This window comes from Schistocerca nitens, chromosome 2 (genome assembly GCF_023898315.1).
Source record: "Schistocerca nitens isolate TAMUIC-IGC-003100 chromosome 2, iqSchNite1.1, whole genome shotgun sequence".
In the NCBI taxonomy this organism is placed as follows: domain Eukaryota; kingdom Metazoa; phylum Arthropoda; class Insecta; order Orthoptera; family Acrididae; genus Schistocerca; species Schistocerca nitens.
In genome coordinates, this window is record NC_064615.1 from 1,080,289,487 (window position 1) to 1,080,311,361 (window position 21,875).

At 43.7% G+C, this 21,875-nt stretch overlaps 1 pseudogene; it reads right to left on the reverse strand.

Moving 5' to 3' along the window:
- Positions 1 to 11,267: 11,267 nt before the first annotated feature.
- On the reverse strand, positions 11,268 to 11,385 carry LOC126238343 (5S ribosomal RNA; annotated as a pseudogene).
- Between the last annotated feature and the right edge of the window lie 10,490 nt (positions 11,386 to 21,875).

Genomic DNA, 21,875 nt, shown 5'->3' on the forward strand with positions numbered 1-21,875 from the left:
AATCACGCCACGTACAAACAACTGGGCGCACCTCCGTTGCGTGCAGTCAATGTTCAGCTCACGAGTTACTCAGGACAAAAGATCCCTGTGTTAGGACAGTGCACTCTTCTTGCAACATACAAGGGACAAACAAAACTTGTGTCATTTTACGTTCTTCGTTATTCTATGGCAGTGAACTTGTTTGGGTTAGATTTATTTCAGTTGTTTAATTTGTCTATAGTAAATCAGGTCCTATCAGTGAATCAGACTGTGCCTTCCGCCAGTGTTTCTTGTCTTTGTGAAGAATTTGCAGACATTTTTGCACCGGGCCTTGGTTGCGCTAAGAACTATGAAGCACATTTGGAACTCAAAGTGGACGCGCAACCGAAATTTTTCAGAGCGCGCAATGTTCCCCACGCATTGCGTGATGAGGTCGCAAGAACATTAAACGATTTAGAATCTCAAGGTGTAATTGAACGTGTGCAGGCTTCTCTCTGGGCCTCACCCTTAGTAATTTTGCCAAAACCTTCCGGAAAATTGAGACTTTGCGTGGACTTCAAGGCAACTGTGAATCCACAACTTGTGACTGCAACTTTTCCTTTGCCCCGCCCGGAAGATCTTTTTGATAAACTGTGCCCGGGTAAATACTTTTCGAAATTGGACCTAGCAGATGCGTACTTGCAACTACCAGTGGACGAAGAATCCTAGCGGGTCTTGGTGGTTAACACGCATCTTGGATTGTACCGATTCAAAAGACTGCCATTCGGGTGTGCATCCGCCCCTGCATTGTTTCAGCAATATTTACAAACTATTTGTGCGTCGGTACCTACTGCTGCGAACTATCTGGACGATATTGTGATCTCCGGAAAGACAGAAGCCGAACATTTAGCCAACCTACGAACGTTATTTCAGGTCTTGCGACAAAATGGTCTTCGCTTGAGGAAGGACAAATGTGTGTTTTTTGCTCTTGACTTACCATACCTGGGACATGTAATCAATGCCCAAGGCATACATCCGACTCCAGAGCACCTCCGGGCCATACAGGAGTTGCCTTCGCCACAGAATGTGCAGCAGCTACAGAGTGTGTTGGGAAAAATTAACTACTATGCCAGGTTTGTGCCGCGCGCTTCTTCCATTTCAGCTCCGCTTCATCACTTACGCCGTAAAGGTGTTCCGTTCGTCTGGACGACGGAATGCGAACGCGCCTTTCGCCGGTTGAAATCGGCGTTGCTTTCAAATACTTGCCTTACGCCATTCGATCCCCAGAAACCCCTTTTGTTGACGGTCGATGCATCGGAATTCGGGATCGGTGCTGTGCTTGCGCACAAAGATGGATCGCATGATCGTCCTATTGCCTTTGCTTCAAAATTGCTCTCGTCTGCGCAACGCAATTATTCCCAGATAGAGAAAGAAGCTTTAGCTCTCGTGTTTGGTGTTACTAAGTTCCATGATTTCTTGTATGGTCGTCACTTTACCATCATCACAGACCACAAACCTTTGACATCGCTTTTTCATCCGAACAAGCCTGTACCTCCGCGTACAGCGCAGAAATTCGTTCGCTGGTCTCTTTTCCTCTCGCAGTACCGCTACGATATCTTGTATCGGTCCACTGCTAAGCACGGAAACGCTGATGCGTTGTCCCGTTTGCCTGTTGCTGAGGATAAAGCGTTCGATTCTTCCGAACTTGCTTGCATGTTCATTGATTCGGAAACCGATGACGTGGTCGAATCGTTTCCGATTGATTTTCGTCGTGTCGCTACCGCCACAGCTGCTGACCATGTCCTTGCTACTGTTTTGCGTTTTGTTGCTACGCAATGGCCCTTGTCAAAGTCGCGGATGGAGGATCCATTGGTTCGCCGATTTTTTGCTCACAAGGAGAGACTTTTTGTCCGACGTGGTGTTTTGTTGTTGCGTTCGGATGATGATCAATCCAGAGTCGTGGTCCCACGTTCGTTACAGTCCTCTGTCTTACAGCTTCTTCACCACGGACGTTGGGGTATAGTGCGCACGAAACAACTTGCTCGTCAGCACTGTACTTGGTTCGGAATCGATGCTGCGATTACGAATATGTGCTCTTCTTGCGTGGCGTGTGCCGAACAACAATCCGCCCCGCCGCGGAAATTCTTTGCATGGCCGACAGCCACTTCCCCTTGGCAACGCTTGCACATCGATTTTGCTGGTCCATTCTGGAATGCTCGATGGTTGGTTGTGGTGGATTCCTTCAGTAATTTTCCTTTTGTTGTCCGGATGTCTTCCAAGACGTCATCTGCCACCATCCAAGCGTTGTCCGCTATTTTTTGCATTGAAGGTCTTCCACAGACTGTTGTTTCCGACAATGGCCCACAATTCATGTCCGCAGAATTTCAGTCATTCTGCAGGGCCAATGGTATTCAACATCTGACATCCGCGCCGTTTTCGCCTCAGTCCAACGGTGCCGCTGAACGGTTGGTCCGGACTTTCAAGTCACAGATGTTGAAGTTGAAAGAGTCGCATTCTAGGGAGGACGCATTGTTGCTCTTTTTGTCTTCGTATCGCTCTCAGCCCCGCGATTGTCGCTCGCCGGCTGAGTTGCTCCATGGACGTCCTCATCGAACCTTGGTGTCTTTGCTGCATCCGCCGCATCAGGTTCCAGTGCAGCGGCAGACTACTGCTTTTGCTCCTGGCGACGTTGTTTTCTATCGCAACTATCGCGGTTCACGGCGTTGGCTCGCAGGGCGCATTCTTCGCTGCCTCGGCCGCGCGATGTATTTGGTTTTGGGGGCCTCTGGTGAGGTGCGTCGGCATGTCAATCAGCTGCGCCTCTGTCGTCGCCTGGGTTCTGCCGCTCCCCGTCTGCTTTCAGCGACGGTGCCGTCCGGTCAGCGCCCTGGGGACCCATCTACTGGCTCGCCTCATCCCCAGGTGTTACCGACGATGCCTTCCATTTTGCCCCATGGCGTCGCGCCGCCGCCGCCGCAGCCGCCGCCGGCGCCGCCCGCAGTGGACGCTTCGCAGCAGCCGCCACGCGCCTCCCTGGGTCACGCGCCGCCGTCCGCTTCCCGTGACCTGCTGTCCTCCGCCATGGACCTCTTGCCCGCTCCGGACCACATGGCGTCATCGCACTTCGGATACCCCGACGCAATGGAGGTCGACCATTCGGCCCCTCCTGTCTCATTACGGGCGCATACACCGCATGTTGACGTGCACCCTGGACTAGGTTTTGAGGCGTTTCCTAGCTCCCCTCGGACCGAATGGCCGGGTGCGGGTGGCACAGCCTCGCCTGTTGTTAGGCTCCCCACCTCATCGCATACGTCAACATGTGGTCCTCCCCACGGCGGGCGGAAGCCTTATAACACGACCGTTCGCCGATTTGCGGGGGAGGAATGTGGTGTCACTGCCAGACACCACACTTGCTAGGTGGTAGCTTAAATCGGCCGCGGTCCATTAGTACATGTCGGACCCGCGTGTCGCCACTGTGTGATCGCAGACCGAGCGCCACCACACGGCAGGTCTCGAGAGACGTACGAGAACTCGCCCCAGTTGTACGACGACGTTGCTAGCGACTATACTGACGAAGCCTTTGCTCTCATTTGCCGAGAGACAGTTAGAATAGCCTTCAGCTAAGTTAATGGCTACGACTTAGCAAGGCGCCAATTGTCACAGTGCATGTATCTTACGAGTCTCATTTGTATAGTCAAGACAGATGTATCACAAGGATTGATTAAAAGTTAAGTATATTCCAAAGCTACGTATTTTCTTTATAGCAGTCATAACGTATCCTGTTCCAGACTTGACGCCAGTCGGCGTGTGTGTACGCGTGCCTTTCGGCTTCCTTCTCAGTGTGGCGTAGCGAGCTTGTTACGCCACAACAATATAATAGAATCTACATGTAGTGATGATCAACAAGCTAGATAGATTGAGGTGACAAAAGCCATGGAATATTACTAACATCGTGTCGCACCTCCTTTTGCCAGCCGTATTGCAGCAACTCGACATGTCGTGGACTCAACAAGTCGTTGAACCATGCTGCCTCTATAGGCGTCCATAGTTGCGAAACTGTTGCCGGTGCAGGATTTTGTGCAGGAACAGACCTCCCGATTATGTCCATAAATGGTCGATGGGTGGCCAAATCATTCGCTCGAGTTGTCCACAATGTTCTTAAAACCAATCTCAAACAATTGTGGCCCCGTTACACGCCATACTCTCATCCATAAAAATTCCATCTTTGTTTGGGAACATAACGTCCGCGAATGTCTGTAAATAGTCTCGAAGCAGCCGAATGTCTAAAGGACATAGTCCATTCAATGTACGAGTAAACACAGCTCTCACTATTACGAAGTCACACCCAGGTTGCGCAGTGTCTTGTTGACAACTTGGATCAAATTGATTCAAATGGCTCTGAGCACTATGGGACTTAACTTCTGAGGTCATCAGTCCCCTATAACTTAGAACTACTGAAACCTATCTGACCTAAGGACATCACACACACCCATGCCCGAGGCAGTATTCGAACCTGCGACCGTAGTAGTCGCGCGGTTCCAGACTGTATCGCCTAGAACCGCTCGGTCACCTCGGCCGGCACAACTTGGATCCACGGCTTCACGGGGTGTGCGCCACACTCGGGACGTGCCATCAGCTCTTACCAACTGAAATCGGGTCTCATCTAATCAGGCCACGGTTTTCCAGTCGTCTGTGGTCCAACCAATACGGTCACGAGTCCAGGAGAGGTGCTGCAGGAGATATAATGCTGCTAGCAAATGCACACGCATCGTCCATTTGCTGACATAGCCCATTATTGCCTAATTTCGCCACGCTACCCTAACGGATACTTTCATCGCACGTCCCTAGTTCCTGCTCTTATTCCACGCTGGTCTGTTAGCACTACTACCTCTACGCAAGCGCCACTACCCTCCGTCATTAAGTGAAGGCCATCAGCCACTGTGTTGTCCCTGGGGAGTGCTAATCTCTGACATGTTGTATTCTCGGCACACTCTTGACATTATGGATCGCGCAATGTTGAATTCTCGGAATATTGAATTCCATAACGATTTCCGAAATGTAATATCGCTTGCGTCTACTTTGTAAAGACATTGCTTTCCCCGAAAGTCGATAACATTTTTTTCTTTTATGCATTGCCTTGTCATAGTACGTACGTATCGTTTATTTCAACTATCCTTTATTTGTTAATACGTCACATTGTTTCTTCATTCATTTTATGTTTTATATTGTGCGAAATATGAATGTTCTGGTTTTATATGCTTTGTAAATCTTTGGTTAGGCTTGGAGAAGTACTGTGTCAGAGCGAGAGCGAACGACTATCGATAGATAGCCTGCGAGTTGTTGTGGCATCGTGTCCGGTTCACGGGTAGAGAAACGTTGCTAAGTTCGGTGTGATAGACGGTGATACGCGGAGGAACAATTAATTACAGTGCGTCCGCTGTGTTAATAGAAGATCGTGAATTATTAAGTGAACAGTAGAACCTGAAAAGTATATCGAGTGTTTGCGGTGACGATTTTACATACTGCTTGAACTTGTGACAATTAACCGTGAACCAGACACCATTGTCGTGTGGAGACACTAACTGTTAGAATTGCGTGAAAGTGGAACAAACCAAAATGTTAAGTAAAAGAACAGTAGTGTGATTTGATCACGAAACATTTATTATATCATCCAAACTGTCTTAAAGACGACGACGTAAATTGAACTGGTGTTTAACGGGCTGCTATAGTGATAAACACATATGACTGTTTTCCTGTGTCAACACGGTGAAAGAACTGTGCGAAGTATTGACATTAACCGGCTATATATCGTAAATACTAAAGACATTGCATAATTCCGACCTATCCGCACCGCGTGATTAATAAACTTTTAATAGTAACACGTCGCGGGCGTAACGACATCGCACTCACTGCAACTATTATTATCGCGCCAGTGCTGCCAGCTGATTCGACTACAACGGAGACGTGGACCACCGCCATAACTGAAATATTAATGAAACAGGAGGATCCATCATTATCTTCACGCCACGAACCAGGATTAACTTCACACATCGTCCGCGCGGACCATCACTGACGTCATCGCACTGCCTGCGGCAACAGTTACGACATTAAAAGAAAATTATTACGCTCTCTCTCATTTCAAAATTAAAGACAATTGCAGTTAATTTATGTATTTTAAAAATATTGTCACAATATCAAGGTTCAATTTTGTTTAGTTCCAATAAATATTCTTTCCATTATTTCGTCTTGTTGACAGTGTTGAAAACCCGCCAAATTAAAGTTCAATTAATAATTTTCTTTCAAAATTCTTCTCAGAAATTTTGCTGCTCAACATAATTTTATTTTAATGTTTGTGTGTAACTTCTTTTGGAGGGAGTACATATTTTATATTTTTCTGCAGTAAAATTAGCTACCATAAAATTACGTATATTACCAGCTGATACTGTCCGCCATTACTGCTTGAAAACTGACCAATAGTATTTTTGCACCTATTTTTTCATTGGCTGTTAGCTTCAAAACAAAATTACGTATTTTGTGGGCATCTAGCAGATGCGCGATGTCTATGTAGGCCCCTACAATAATTTTTCTTTTACTTTTGCACATTTACTGGAATTATATTGACTTCAATTGTTCATTTGGCACCCGTTAAAGTGATTTATCGCATCTATATAATAATTGTGCTGAATTATCTGATTTATCTTTTTATTACGTTAACATTTGCATACCATATTTAGATTAAAATTGACGTCTTATTGGCCCCACATAAGATTCTGCACATTCTGACAAAGACTATGCCAAAATTTTTTTTTCGTCCATGAGTAACAGGGGTAGTCAGATTCCTTGTATAGGTCATGTTTTATTATTTAAAAAGGGATTTTTTCAGAAGTAGAGAACCACTTTCTTTACAACTTACAAGTACCATTCCGCATACAAAGCCCATTAATTCCCATCGTGTGGCAGTCATCACATTCACATAAACCACCTGGGTGCAGATGACAGCTCCGCCAATTCACTGCCCTTTCATACCTTGTGTATGCGATACCAGCACCATCTGTATAAGAGAATATCGCTATGCCATAACGTTTTTTTTTTTTTCCACCTTAGTGTAAAGTAACCATTTGTATGTAAACAGCAAGGTGAGAGAGAAAAATACGTTGGACAAAATAGAGAAAATAAAAAGATACATCTACATCTACATGACTACTCTGCAATTCACATTTAAGTGCTTGGAAGAGGGTTCATCGAACCACAATCATACTATATCTCTACCATTCCACTCCCGAACAGCGCGCGGGAAAAACGAACACCTTAACCTTTCTGTTCGAGCTCTGATTTCTCTTATTTCATTTTGATGATCATTCCTACCTATGCAGGTTGGGCTCAACAAAATATTTTCGCATTCGGAAGAGAAAGTTAGTGACTGAAATTTCGTAAATAGATCTCGCGGCGACGAAAAACGTCTTTGCTTTAATGACTTCCATCCCAACTCGCGTATCATATCTGCCACACTCTCTCCCCTATTACGTAATAATACAAAACGAGCTGCCCTTTTTTGCACCCTTTCGATGTCCTCCGTCAATCCCACCTGGTAAGGATCCCACACCGCGCAGCAATATTCTAACAGAGGACGAACGAGTGTAGTGTAAGCTGTCTCTTTAGTGGACTTGTTGCATCTTCTAAGTGTCCTGCCAATGAAACGCAACCTTTGGCTCACCTTCCCCACAATATTATCTATGTGGTCTTTCCAACTGAAGTTGTTCGTAATTTTAATACCCAGGTACTTAGTTGAATTGACAGCCTTGAGAATTGTACTATTTATCGAGTATTCGAATTCCAACCGATTTCTTTTGGAACTCATGTGGATCACCTCACACTTTTCATTATTTAGCGTCAACTGCCACCTGCCGCACCATACAGCAATCTTTTCTAAATCGCTTTGCAACTGATACTGGTCTTCGCATAACCATACTACACGGTAAATTACAGCATCATCTGCGAACAACCTAAGAGAACTGCTCAGATTGTCACCCACGTCATTTATATAGATCAGGAACAGCAGAGGTCCCAGGACGCTTCCCTGGGGAACACCTCATATCACTTCAGTTTTACTCGAAGATTTGCCGTCTATTACTACGAACTGCGACCCTCCTGACAGGAAATCACGAATCCAGTCGCACAACTGAGACGATACCCCATAGGCCCGCAGCTTGATTAGAAGTCGCTTGTGAGGAACGGTGTCAAAAACTTTCCGGAAATCTAGAAATACGGAATCAACTTGAGAGCCCCTGTCGATAGCGGCCATTACTTCGTGCGAATAAAGAGCTAGCTGCGTTGCACAAGAACGATGTTTTCTGAAACCATGCTGATTACGTATCAATAGATCGTTCCCTTCGAGGTGATTCATAATGTTTGAATACAGTATATGCTCCAAAACCCTACTGCAAACCGACATCAATGATATAGGTCTGTAGTTCGATGGATTACTCCTACTATCCTTCTTAAACACTGGTGCGACCTGCGCAATTTTCCAGTCTGTAGGTACAGATCTAACGGTGAGCGAGCGGTTGTATATGATTGCTATGTAGGGAGCTATTGTATCAGCGTAATCTGAAAGATATTGGGGGATGAAGGAAAGGGACTGTGTCACTGGAACACATCGGCGGTAGAATGCACTGTTTCTTGGGGAAACGAAACTCTCCTCATGAGTCAGCAACTGTAGTTTACGGAAGAAAACACGTCCTCCGGGATTATCACGTTTCCTGTCTGCAACAAATGTCAACTTTCCGCTGCCACGTCACCAGGAAAGTTTGTTTTGAACAGCTTTGATAAACACTCAAGAATAGGGACTCAGGCTTACGTCATTGTTGTGGCAGTATCACTGCTCAGTCAAAACATTTTGCAGACGTAAGGGTGTACGGGCTTGAGCTACAGAAGACAACATTTGTCTTATTTGGTCATTGCTCCTGAAGAGAAGTAATACTCAACTCATGTTGGTATGCACACTTAAAATCCTAGTTGTTGAGGGAACTTCAGTGGTTACCGAGAAGTACTGACTGGTTGGTGAAGAGCTGAATCCTTCGTACCCTATGTATACTTTCATAATACACATCCAAATATTTATGGGAAATGTCTCTACTCTGTACTACAACGTTTCTGAATTTTTCTCAGAATTTTAATTATATGTGACGGTTAGTGTCTTAAATATGGAGCATATGTTGGCTACGACGAATTTTTTTACGAAATTAGAACTGGTTCAAACAATAAGAGAGCAAGGATCTCACGTGAGTGTAACGACACGTACCAAATGTGGAGGACATGTAGCCAACAACGTACACAGACGTGGGGCAAACCTGCAGATCATTCTGACACCGCAGCCTTTGTTTCGTATCCAGATTTGTCAAATTTGCCATCTCACAACCAGACTGCCACCTTCTAACTTAACGCAGACATTGAGCTATCTTATACACTAATATGACACAAGGCGAAGCCGAAAATAAATTACAGACATAAGGAAAATGTCGAAATATTTATTCATCCTTCTCTGTTCACTGCAAGTCGTTGAGCCAGTCATTATTCAATAGACTGTAATCCCATATCTAAAAGAAGCCCAGTCTGTAACAGAGAGGAGGTGCAGAAGGGCGAATTCTCTTATAAAATTCAGTAATGTGGATACTGCTATGAATTTCGTATTGAAAATGACTGAAAACGAGGAAACATCGGAAGGAAGAAATAAGAACATATTTCAGTTTTCAAACATTACCAATAGTTACAAATATATTTACTCCTTCTGCTGATGCATCAGCAAACATTTGAACTAGTAAAGAAAAACAAACTAAATTAATTCCAAAACTTCAGCAGTGATTGGTTGTTGCAATCTTTTCCTCGAATAAAATATTTAGAAGTAACTGTGTCTTAGACAGCTTTGGTAGACAATATTATGCCATTACTTTTGTACGATGAATCTTTGGTGTACGTTGATACCCCGCAATGTCTTGGTGGAATCTACACTTTTATGTACGCAGCGAAGCGTCCTGGAGTTTCATAGTCAACCAGTAGCTCTCTCGGCTATGGGTGTGACGTGATCTCGCTCTAGATGCTAAACATTTCTGTAGTTTCCGTCGACAATGGTGCACTTTCTGAACTGTAGTTTGGGATTCCATGTGGAGTAACCAAATGCAATGGGTTGCAGCTCGATAAATACAGTTACATCTTATTTTTTACACACGCAAAAAATTTCCTTTTGTAGTCAGTGCCCACACAAATCAGGCGTTATTAAAAACTGCTTACGTGCTATTTTACGCATTTCATGCTGAGTTCATGGCTTCTGAGAATCGTATTCTTCTATGCAGTCGACTTACAACAATAGTAAACACGTACTTATTCTGAAGCTTCTGAAATTTCGTATGAAGATCAAGGACATATATATAAGGTCTTCTGACAACGCAGCTCGCTCCTTTCTTCCCGCCACAAAAATGCGTCCACCAATCCTCTAAAAAGTTGCTACAGCACACCAATGTAACTGTTTCTTTAAAAAACTGTCGTGCAAAGAAACGGTGGAACGTCAGCTAGCCAACCAACTGAATTTCTTCCCCTCTTTTCTAAAAAACTTCCCACTAAGTGTTACGTCCTCCTGACATCGGTTGTAACACACCAATCAGTGCACAGTCAGCCACCAGCAAGCCTTGCATTGCAGGTGTTGCGAAAATGTTAAAAAACTGTCCATGGGGCTAGTCGCCAATTTTGCTGCAATATTAAGTCGGTCAGAGATGCTTCGTCATGTTTCTAGGTAAGCCAGGAGACGCTTATCTGCTGAAGTATTTCTTTCAGTAAGTTCCTTGTGCCTACCATGCGCTGACAGAGTCCTGTCTTCTGGAACAAAAGGCTTTTTATTTCAGACGTGCCATAGTCACTTAAACCAGATAGTGACCTCCGTGCCTGCTCACCGTTCGGCAAAGTGTCATCCACCCGTCGACGTGACGAGGATGCTATACCTACATATCTTCTATGTTTCTGCGAAGGCCGCTATGACTCTTTTCGCCTGGCCTCGCAGCAAGTCGCCTGTCTCATATTTACAGTACTCCTCACCACCAAACAAAACTAAACTTCTCCCGCACAGGCCATGAAGGCCCAAAGGTACCGAATGGCCGCCGTGTCATCCTCAACCCACAGGCGACACTGGATACGGACATGGAGGGCACGTGGTCAGCACACCGCTCTCCCGGCCGTATGTCAGTTTCCGAGACCGGAGCCGCTACTTCTCAATCAAGTAGCTCCTCAGTTTGCCTCACAAGGGCTGAGTACACCGCGCTGGCCAACAGCGCTCGGCAGACCGGATGGTCACCCATCCAAGTGCTAGCCCAGCCCGACAGCGCTTAACTTCGGTGATCTAACGGGAACCGGTGTTATCACTGCGGCAAGGCCATTGGCCCTCACTACCAATGCTCACCCATAAAGCAAACTGACATACACAATACTAAGATTACAGACGGTTAAGAAGATGAACTGAAATCATCTCATAAATCACTGCGATTTCATTAGTCCTGTTAAACTAATTCAGCTCCCTCCATTTGCGTAATTAAGGCGAAAAAATGAAAAGACACTTGCCACGTTTCAAGTTTCTTAACGTGTATTACCACTAAATTTCATTGTCTAAGACTACTGTTAAAGGTAGTGATATTAGTATAATCGAATTATTCTCTTACATACGTCATTAGTTCTCAAACATTTTGTACCCTGATCATGCCGTGAGAACGTGGGGGCATTGTCGTGTTGCTGACAAGAATTTGATATTCTTGTCATTAGTACAATGCCACCGATGTTTGAGATCTGGTAGTGAGACCACAAGAAGTTGGTTGCATGTTTCGATCAGATGTAAATGTGTACCTGAGAACTTTGATGTTTCATTCCAAAATCATGAGTTCCTGTATGAGGTAATTCTCCAGCCAGAGGGGCAAAGGTAAGTGAAATCTTCAATGTGATCGTGTAAAAGATTGTGCAGAGTAAGCTTGTATAACACGAATTCATTGCATTGCAGGTCATACGCTTTCTGAATTGAACATTTAGCCAACCATTGAAAGGTGGCTACACTGAGTCACAGCGCCAGAGAGTGCACCAAACATTATTATTCCGCCGCCTCCACTGGGCAGTAGTAGTTCAGAGGATGTCGAGGACAGTTGTTGTTCTGTTGGACGAGAGAGTAGACGCTGTTCGGTTGGTGTAACGTATAGATGGAAGAAGTTGCAATTGTCAGAATATATTTGAGAAAGGAGATGGGCTTTTGATTTATGATGCTAGTGTAATGGAATATTTTCTTCAATATATAATGAGGTAAAAAGGTATTACAGTTTTCTTTAATGAGAATCCCTCTTGCTCAGAGGTACAGTCAACAAAGCATCTGGCTCGTGTTCATTTATTAGACTAGTAATTCTGGTTTCTGTGTGCAGTTATAGTATTTCTAATTTTCAATTAATTCATTGTAAATGGTGTTAAAAATATTTTGTCGTATTGAGAAAGAACCGAGCCAGATACATGTACATTGATCACACTACCACACACAGAACAGTTACACTTGTGCTTTGTTGTTTCGTAGCTTTCATAGTTGCAGGGGACTTAATCAATCAATTGTGTTAATTGAAATTCCTTCTCATTCCTTGTTGTTGTTGTTGTGGTCTTCAGTCCTGAGACTGGTTTGATGCAGCTCTCCATGCTACTCTATCCTGTGCAAGCTTCTTCATCTCCCAGTACCTACTGCAACCTACATCCTTCTGAATCTGCTTAGTGTATTGATCTCTTGGTCTCCCCCTACGATTTTTACCCTCCACGCTGCCCTCCAATACTAAATTGGTGATCCCTTGATGCCTCAGAACATGTCCTACCAACCGATCCCTTCTTCTGGTCAAGTTTTGCCACAAACTCCTCTTCTCCCCAATCGTATTCAGTACCTCCTCATTAGTTATGTGATCTACCCATCTAATCTTCAGCATTCTTCTGTAGCACCACATTTCGAAAGCTTCTATTCTCTTCTTGTCCAAACTATTTACCGTCCATGTTTCACTTCCATACATGGCTACACTCCATACAAATACTTTCAGAAATGACTTCCTGACACTTAAATCTATATTCGATGTTAACAAATTTCTCTTCTTCAGAAACGCTTTCCTTGCCATTGCCAGTCTACATTTTATATCCTCTCTACTTCTACCTTCATCAGTTATTTTGCTCCCCAAATAGCAAAACTCCTTTACTACTTTAAGTGTCTCATTTCCTAATCTAATACCCTCAACATCACTCGACTTAATTCGACTACATTCCATTATCCTCGTTTTGCTTTTGTTGATGTTCATCTTACATCCTCCCTTCAAGACACCATCCATTCCGTTCAACTGCTCTTCCAAGTCCTTTGCTGTCTCTGACAGAATTACAATGTCATCGGCGAACCTCAAGGTTTTTATTTCTTCTCCCTGGATTTTAATACCTATTCCGAATTTTTCTTTTGTTTCCTTTACTGCTTGCTCAATATACAGATTGAATAACATCGGGGAGAGGCTACAACCCTGTCTTACTCCCTTCCCAACCACCGCTTCCCTTTCATGTCCCTCGACTCTTATAACTGCCATCTGGTTTCTGTACAAATTGTAAATAGCCTTTCCCTCCCTGTATTTTACCCCTGCCACCTTTAGAATTTGAAAGAAAGTATTCCAGTCAACATTGTCAAAAGCTTTTTCTAAATCTACAAATGCTAGAAACGTAGGTTTGCGTTTCCTTAATCCTTCTTCTAAGATAAGTCGTAAGGTCAGTATTGCCTCGCGTGTTCCAGTATTTCTACGGAATCCAAACAGATCTTCCCCGAGGTCGGCTTCTACTAGTTTTTCCATTCGTCTGTAAAGAATTCGTGTTAGTATTTTGCAGCTGTGGCTTATTAAACTGATTGTTCGGTAATTCTCACATCTGTCAACACCTGCTTTCTTTGGGATTGGAATTATTCTATTCTTTTTGATGTCTGTGGGTATTTCGCCTGTTTCATACATCTTGCTCACCAGATAGTAGAGTTTTGTCAGGACTGGCTCTCCCAAAGCCGTCAGTAGTTCCAATGGAATGTTGTGTACTCCGGGGGCCTTGTTTCGACTCAGGTCTTTCAGTGCTCTGTCAAACTCTTCACGCAGTATCGTATCTCGCATATTCATCTACATCCTCTTCCATTTCCATAATATTGTCCTCAAGTACATCGCCCTTGTATAGACCCTCTATATACTCCTTCCACCTTTCTGCATACGCTTCTTTGCTTAGAACTGGGTTTCCATCTGAGCTCTTGATATTCATACAAGTGGTTCTCTTATCTTCAAAGGTCTCTTTAATTTTCCTGTAGGCAGTATCTATCTTACCCCTAGTGAGATAAGCCTATACATCCTTACATTTGTCCTCTAGCCATCCCTGCTTAGCCATTTTGCACTTCCTGTCGATCTCAATTTTGAGACGTTTGTATTCCTTTTTGCCTGCTTCATTTACTGCATTTTTATATTTTCTCCTTTCATCAATTAAATTCAATATTTCTTCTGTTACTCAAGGATTTCTACTAGCCCTCGTCTTTTTACCTACTTGATCCTCTGCTGCCTTCACTACTTCATCCCTCAAAGCTACCCATTCTTCTTCTACTGTATTTCTTTCCCCCATTCCTGTCAATTGTTCCCTTATGCTCTCCCTGAAACTCTGTACAACCTCTGGTTCTTTCAGTTTATCCAGGTCACATCTCCTTAAATTCCCACCTTTTTGCAGTTTCTTCAGTTTTAATCTACAGGTCATAACCAATAGATTGTGGTCAGAGTTCACATCTGCCCCTGGAAATGTCTTACAATTTAAAACCTGGTTCCTAAATCTCTGTCTTACCATTATATAATCTATGTGATACCTTTTAGTATCTCCAGGGTTCTTCCATGTATACAACCTTCTATCATGATTCTTAAACCAAGTGTTAGCTATGATTATGTTGTGCTCTGTGCAAAATTCTACCAGGCGGCTTCCTCTTTCATTTCTTAGCCCCAATCCATATTCACCTACTACGTTTCCTTCTCTCCCTTTTCCTACACTCGAATTCCAGTCACCCATGACTATTAAATTTTCGTCTTCCTTTACTATGTGAATAATTTCTTTTATTTCATCATACATTTCTTCAATTTCTTCGTCATCTGCAGAGCTAGTTGGCATATAAACTTGTACTACTGTAGTAGGTGTGGGCTTCGTATCTATCTTGGCCACAATAATGCGTTCACTAAGCTGTTTGTAGTAGCTTACCCGCGTTCCTATTTTGCTATTCATTATTAAACCTACTCCTCGATTACCCCTATTTGACTTTGTGTTTATAACCCTGTAGTCACCTGACCAGAAATCTTGTTCCTCCTGCCACCGAACTTCACTAATTCCCACTATATCTAACTTTAACCTATCCATTTCCCTTTTCAAATTTTCTAACCTACCTGCCCGATTAAGGGACCTGACATTCCACGCTCCGATCCGTAGAACGACAGTTTTCTTTCTCCTGATAACGACATCCTCTTTAGTAGTCCCCGCCCGGAGATCCGAATGGGGGACTATTTTACCTCCGGAATATTTTACCCAAGAGGACGCCATCATCATTTAATCATACAGTAAAGCTGCATGCCCTCGGGAAAAATTACGGCCGCAGTTTCCCCTTGCTTTCAGCCGTTCGCAGTACCAGCACAGCAAGGCCGTTTTGGTTATTGTTACAAGGCCAGATCAGTCAATCATCCAGACTGTTGCCCTTGCAACTACTGAAAAGGCTGCTGTCCCTCTTCAGGAACGACACGTTTGTCTGGCCTCTCAACAGATACCCCTCCGTCGTGGTTGTATCTACGGTACGGCTATCTGTATCGCTGAGGCACGCAAGCCTCCCCACCAACGGCAAGGTCCATGGTTCATGGTTGGTGTCATTCCTTATTTTTATTTTATGCAGTCAGATTGCGTGCTAATACTAATCAGGGCCAACCGGTTACGAGACTTCGTAACCGGTCACACAGCTACTAAAATTATTGCATTTATTCATTAATACTAGTCCGTTCTTTTAATTACGCCCCTATGCACCATCAATTCAAATTCCGACACTTAAGAGGTGGCACGCAACAAATATCAAAGTGGCATGATGCTTGGATATGAAAATACTTCAGCATTTCAGCACATACAAAGTAGGTATGAGTAAAATCATCTAATCCCGCCCGGTTAGCCTTACTGTCTAACGCACTGCTTTCCGGGAGGGAAGGCGTGCCGGTACCCGGCACAAATCCGCCCGGCGGATTAGTGTCGAGGTCCGGTGTGCCGGCCAGTCTGTGGATGGTTTTTTGGGCGGTTTTCCGTCTGCTTCGGCTAATGCGGTCTGGTTACCCTTGTTCCGCCTCAGTTACACTAAGTCGGCGACTGCTGCGCAAACACTGTCTCCACGTACGCGTACACCATAATTACTCTACCACGCAAACATTTGGGGCTACACTTGTGTGAGACGTTCGGGGTGGAGGGGGGGGGGGATAGTCCACTGGTGGCCGAACCGCACAGTAACCCTGGGTTCGGTGTCGGGCGGCGGTGGGTTGAGTGGACTGCTGTAGCCTGTTGTGGGGTTGTGACCCAGTGAGGGCTACGGCGGGAACGAAGCCTCTCCGCCGTTTCTAGGTCGCCAGTTCAATACAATACAACATCATCTACATTATGTATATTGATGTGTCGGCAGCTGGGCCAACACCTTGTAGATAGAGGTGGCTTAAAAGGCACGCTAGACTAACACAGACGGGCGTGAAGTACTCGAACAGGATACATCTACATCTACATCTATACTCCGCGAGCCACCTTACGGTGTGTGGCGGAGGGTACTTATTGTACCACTATCTGATCCCCCCTTCCCTGTTCCATTCACGAATTGTGCGTGGGAAGAACGACTGCTTGTAAGTCTCCGTATTTGCTCTAATTTCTCGGATCTTTTCGTTGTGATCATTACGCGAGATATATGTGGGCGGTAGTAATATGTTGCCCATCTCTTCCCGGAATGTGCTCTCTCGTAATTTCGATAATAAACCTCTCCGTATTGCGTAACGCCTTTCTTGAAGTGTCTGCCACTGGAGCTTGTTCAGCATCTCCGTAACGCTCTCGCGCTGACTAAATGTCCCCATGACGAATCGCGCTGCTTTTCGCTGGATCATGTCTATCTCTTCTATTAATCCAACCTGGTAAGGGTCCCATACTGATGAGCAATACTCAAGAATCGGACGAACAAGCGTTTTGTAAGCTACTTCTTTCGTCGATGAGTCACATTTTCTTAGAATTCTTCCTATGAATCTCAACCTGGCGCCTGCTTTTCCCACTATTTGTTTTATGTGATCATTCCACTTCAGATCGCTCCGGATAGTAACTCCTAAGTATTTTACGGTCGTTACCGCTTCCAATGATTTACCACCTATGGCATAATCGTACTGGAATGGATTTCTGCCCCTATGTATGCGCATTATATTACATTTATCTACATTTAGGGAAAGCTGCCAGCTGTCGCACCATTCATTAATCCTCTGCAGGTCTTCCTGGAGTACGTACGAGTCTTCTGATGTTGCTACTTTCTTGTAGACAACCGTGTCATCTGCAAATAGCCTCACGGAGCTACCGATGTTGTCAACTAAGTCATTTATGTATATTGTAAACAATAAAGGTCCTATCACGCTTCCTTGCGGTACTCCCGAAATTACCTCTACATCTGCAGATTTTGAACCGTTAAGAATGACATGTTGTGTTCTTTCTTCTAGGAAATCCTGAATCCAATCACAAACCTGGTCCGATATTCCGTAAGCACGTATTTTTTTCACTAAACGTAAGTGCGGAACCGTATCAAATGCCTTCCTGAAGTCCAGGAATACGGCATCAATCTGCTCGCCAGTGTCTACGGCACTGTGAATTTCTTGGGCAAATAGGGCGAGCTGGGTTTCACATGATCTCTGTTTGCGGAATCCATGTTGGTTATGATGAAGGAGATTTGTATTATCTAAGAACGTCATAATACGAGAACACAAAACATGTTCCATTATTCTACAACAGATTGACGTAAGTGAAATAGGCCTATAATTATTCGCATCTGATTTATGACCCTTCTTGAAAATGGGAACGACCTGTGCTTTCTTCCAGTCGCTAGGTACTTTACGTTCTTCCAGAGATCTACGATAAATTGCTGATAGAAAGGGGGCAAGTTCTTTAGCATAATCACTGTAGAATCTTAAGGGTATCTCGTCTGGTCCGGATGCTTTTCCGCTACTAAGTGATAGCAGTTGTTTTTCAATTCCGATATCGTTTATTTCAATATTTTCCATTTTGGCGTCCGTGCGACGGCTGAAGTCAGGGACCGTGTTACGATTTTCCGCAGTGAAACAGTTTCGGAACACGTAATTAATGCTATGAAGAAAAGTACGTAGCTGGTATAATACTTATCTTTAATCAATCATTGTGGTACATCGCACAAAGGAGACTTTAATTACAATCACTGTAAGGCTAATGGCGCCTTGCTAGTTCGTAGCCATTAACTTAGCTGAAGGCTATTCTGTCTCTCGGCTAATGAGAGAGAAAGGCTTCGTACGTCTAGTCGCTAGCTCTGTCGTCCGTACAACTGGGCTGAGTTCGAGTCAGTCTCTCGAGACCTGCCTTGTGGTGGCGCTAGGTTTGCGATCACACAGTGGCGACACGCGGGTCCGACATGTACTACAGGACCGCGGCCGATTTAAGCTACCATCTAGCACGTGTGGTGTCTGGCTGTGACACCATATATATAAGGATCATTACGCAGTGGATTTCTCAGTCAGAAAGAGAATTTGAATGTTATGTGTTTGTGAGAAGATCGTGTCTTGCATTTCGTAACTATGAGTGAGGTCTACCATCACTTATGAAAACTCGACAGCGGCAGGGTCAGAGACCATCCAGTTTATCCTTTTACTTTGGTTGGGATCGCACATTGTCATGCGGATATGGTCTAGATGGGCTCTACGCAGCATCGCAGCAACTGCTTGGGATTAGGGCGCGGGGGGACAGAAACAATGTTCGTTCGGCCATGCAGGTTCCTACAGCCACATTTCGCACCTTGAGTCAGGAAACGTACTTACCTGCAGTGAGACAACTGTCCACACGAACAGTGCGACAGTGTCTGGAACAAGTACTGCCAGCTCGGCGAGCACTGTTGCGGTTTTCCTTTAAGCGGTGGCAAAGAGAGACGTGTCGTCATTGATGCGCACAACGACAGTACTCGACACAGGAGTGACACCGTGTCTTCAATTCAGGTGGGTCTAGGATCTGAGTACATCATCACCGCAGACTTATTTATGTGTGGAAGTTGTGGGAGAACGAACTTTTCCAGATTACGATCATCGTCATCGTATGGGCCCAGAACCTCGTGTGATGGTAGGGGCTGCCATAGGATATACAACTTGTTCATCTCTGGGTCATATTGCCGGTTATTTGGTCAGCAGTAGTTGCATTTCTGATGTGTTCAGGCCGATGGTTGTTCCGTGTCTTCGAAGTATTGTTAAAGTTCTGTACCATTAGGATAACGCAAGAAAGCATATTACCAGTGCTATCCTGATCTACAGGTAGCAATCCTCTGTATTCTTCTTCATCTTCTTCTTCAGCCTATCTCAATCCACTGGTGGATATACGCCTCTTCCATACGTTTCCGCTGTCTTCGATTCTGAGTCTCTTGGTATCATCGTGTTCCAGCCACCATCTCTTTTGCGGTCTTCCAACGCCTCTCTTGTGGTCCCACGATCTCCAGTGTTCAGTTCTAGCGGTCCACTTGTTTTGATCTACTCAAACAACGTGTACGAATCACTTCCATTTCAGGCTTGCAATTCTCTCAAGGATTTCTGTTACTTTGTTCTTCTTCTAATGTCCTCTGATAAATTCCTAGCCCTGAGACTGTCTCCCAGCATGTGTACCTCCATGAATCGTTGTGTGCACTTTTGTTTACGAGCAGTTGCCTTATTCAGAGTCATAGATTCCAGACAGAGGGTTGTAACTGATAGCACGCACATATTACTAGTCTTAGCCTTCAGGTAATTTGGGAAATTCTTGTTGGGCAGGATTAATTATAGTCTCTAGATATATGTCCAGCTCATTCCTATTTTGCGAGGAATTCTATGTACTAAATTTTGCAAATCTGTGCACTCCAAAATCCCCTACAATTCTGTGTTCTTCCTACTACTGTGTTAAGTAAAGTTTCGTTATTTGCTTGCCAGACGACTTGTATCTATCTTCAGAGAGGGATGAAGAAATTGGATTGGTGGGTAAGTGAAGTCATTCTTGAGTAAATTTGAAATGACAGATAGACCGATATTCATCCTTCACGATACATCTGGCTTATATCTAAAAGCTATCTCGTCCGCGACAGCCAATCAGAAAAGTCGTACAACAGGAAGCCCGAAAAATTCTCGGAAGCTTTCGAGACACTTCGTCTCCAGGGCGTAATTTAAAACCAGCTCTTTAATAATTTGCTTTTATTCTGCACTTTGTACAAACATTGAAGTGTAATACAGATATCCATATGCAATCTTGAGAGTCAGATTGGGGTTCATCAGGAGAGGCTGGAAATAAAAGAATTAGGGTACTGACTGGAATGGAAGACATGATTATAATTGCATTAAAAATGAGGTTGATACATCAGGTCATTTTTATTTATGGTAGAAGCATCAATACAAAGAAACACGAAAAGAGAGAAAGAAGACAACAAAGCTAGAAGAAAGAAGTTGGTAAAACATTGAAACTGGAATTTTCAGCAGTAACAGAATATCTAACAGAAAACGTCCCACCAACTGAACTAGAAATTCATGATGCCATCAAAACAACTGTATTCACAAAGCAACAGTTGAAGACGCCATTTGAGCAGACTTATTGACGGAAACATTTAGACAACACACAAGATTACATAAGAGTGGAAAATAGCATTAAGTTACCTGATACAAAAGAAAGAGACAAACAATACTCAACAATTAATGAAAAGTATCACTCGTGTCAGTGGGATACAAAACATTATGAATAATTCTCCTGAATGCAGTTGGAGAAACTTTAGATAAACATTGGGAGAATACCAGAGTGGTTTGTGTAGGGTAGGTGATGCACAGAACAGATTTTAACTTAAATTCAATAATGGGCCACAGAACGCTGACCAGCAGTTTTATAATAGTATCATTATTGATTTCAAGAAAACATTTCATTTTGTTGATAGAGGAACAATAGACACATTACAGAATTTGGTGTTAAAGTAAGATTAGCAAACATAACTATTAGAACTCTAGCAAATACGACATATAAAGTGAAGTTCTGGGAAAAGTATTTCACCCATTTGAAATAATAATAATAATGTCGAGTGACGAGGGCCTCCCAGCGGGTAGACCGTTCGCCTGGTGCAAGTCTTTCGATTTGACGCCACTTCGGCAACTTGCGCGTCGATGGGGATGAAATGATGATGAAATAAAAGCTGGTGTTAGGCAAGGAATCTTTACTTTTTAACAGCAATGGAAAAGTAATGATTGTAACTGTCTGGAATCTGGAGCTAAGAACTCACAAAACAGAACCGATAATTCTGGGAAGAAAATTATATAAGAGTTAAGATTAACAGACTGGATTTTGCAGGCGATTTTGCAATACTTCCAGAAAATCTGACACATTAAGTTGCCCAACTAAATCTTCTGGGGAAAAACAGCAAATAACACTGTTGTCAGAAACTTAGATGAAAAAAACTTCATGATAAATATAAAAATGTAACAAAATCCACAGAAACACAAATAGGTAAAATATAATAAATTTAAATGCCTTGGAGGAATCTTACTGCAGAATGAACCAAAAAATATTTATAATATTTGTAAGAGTTAATTAAAAGGGAAGAGCAGATGGCC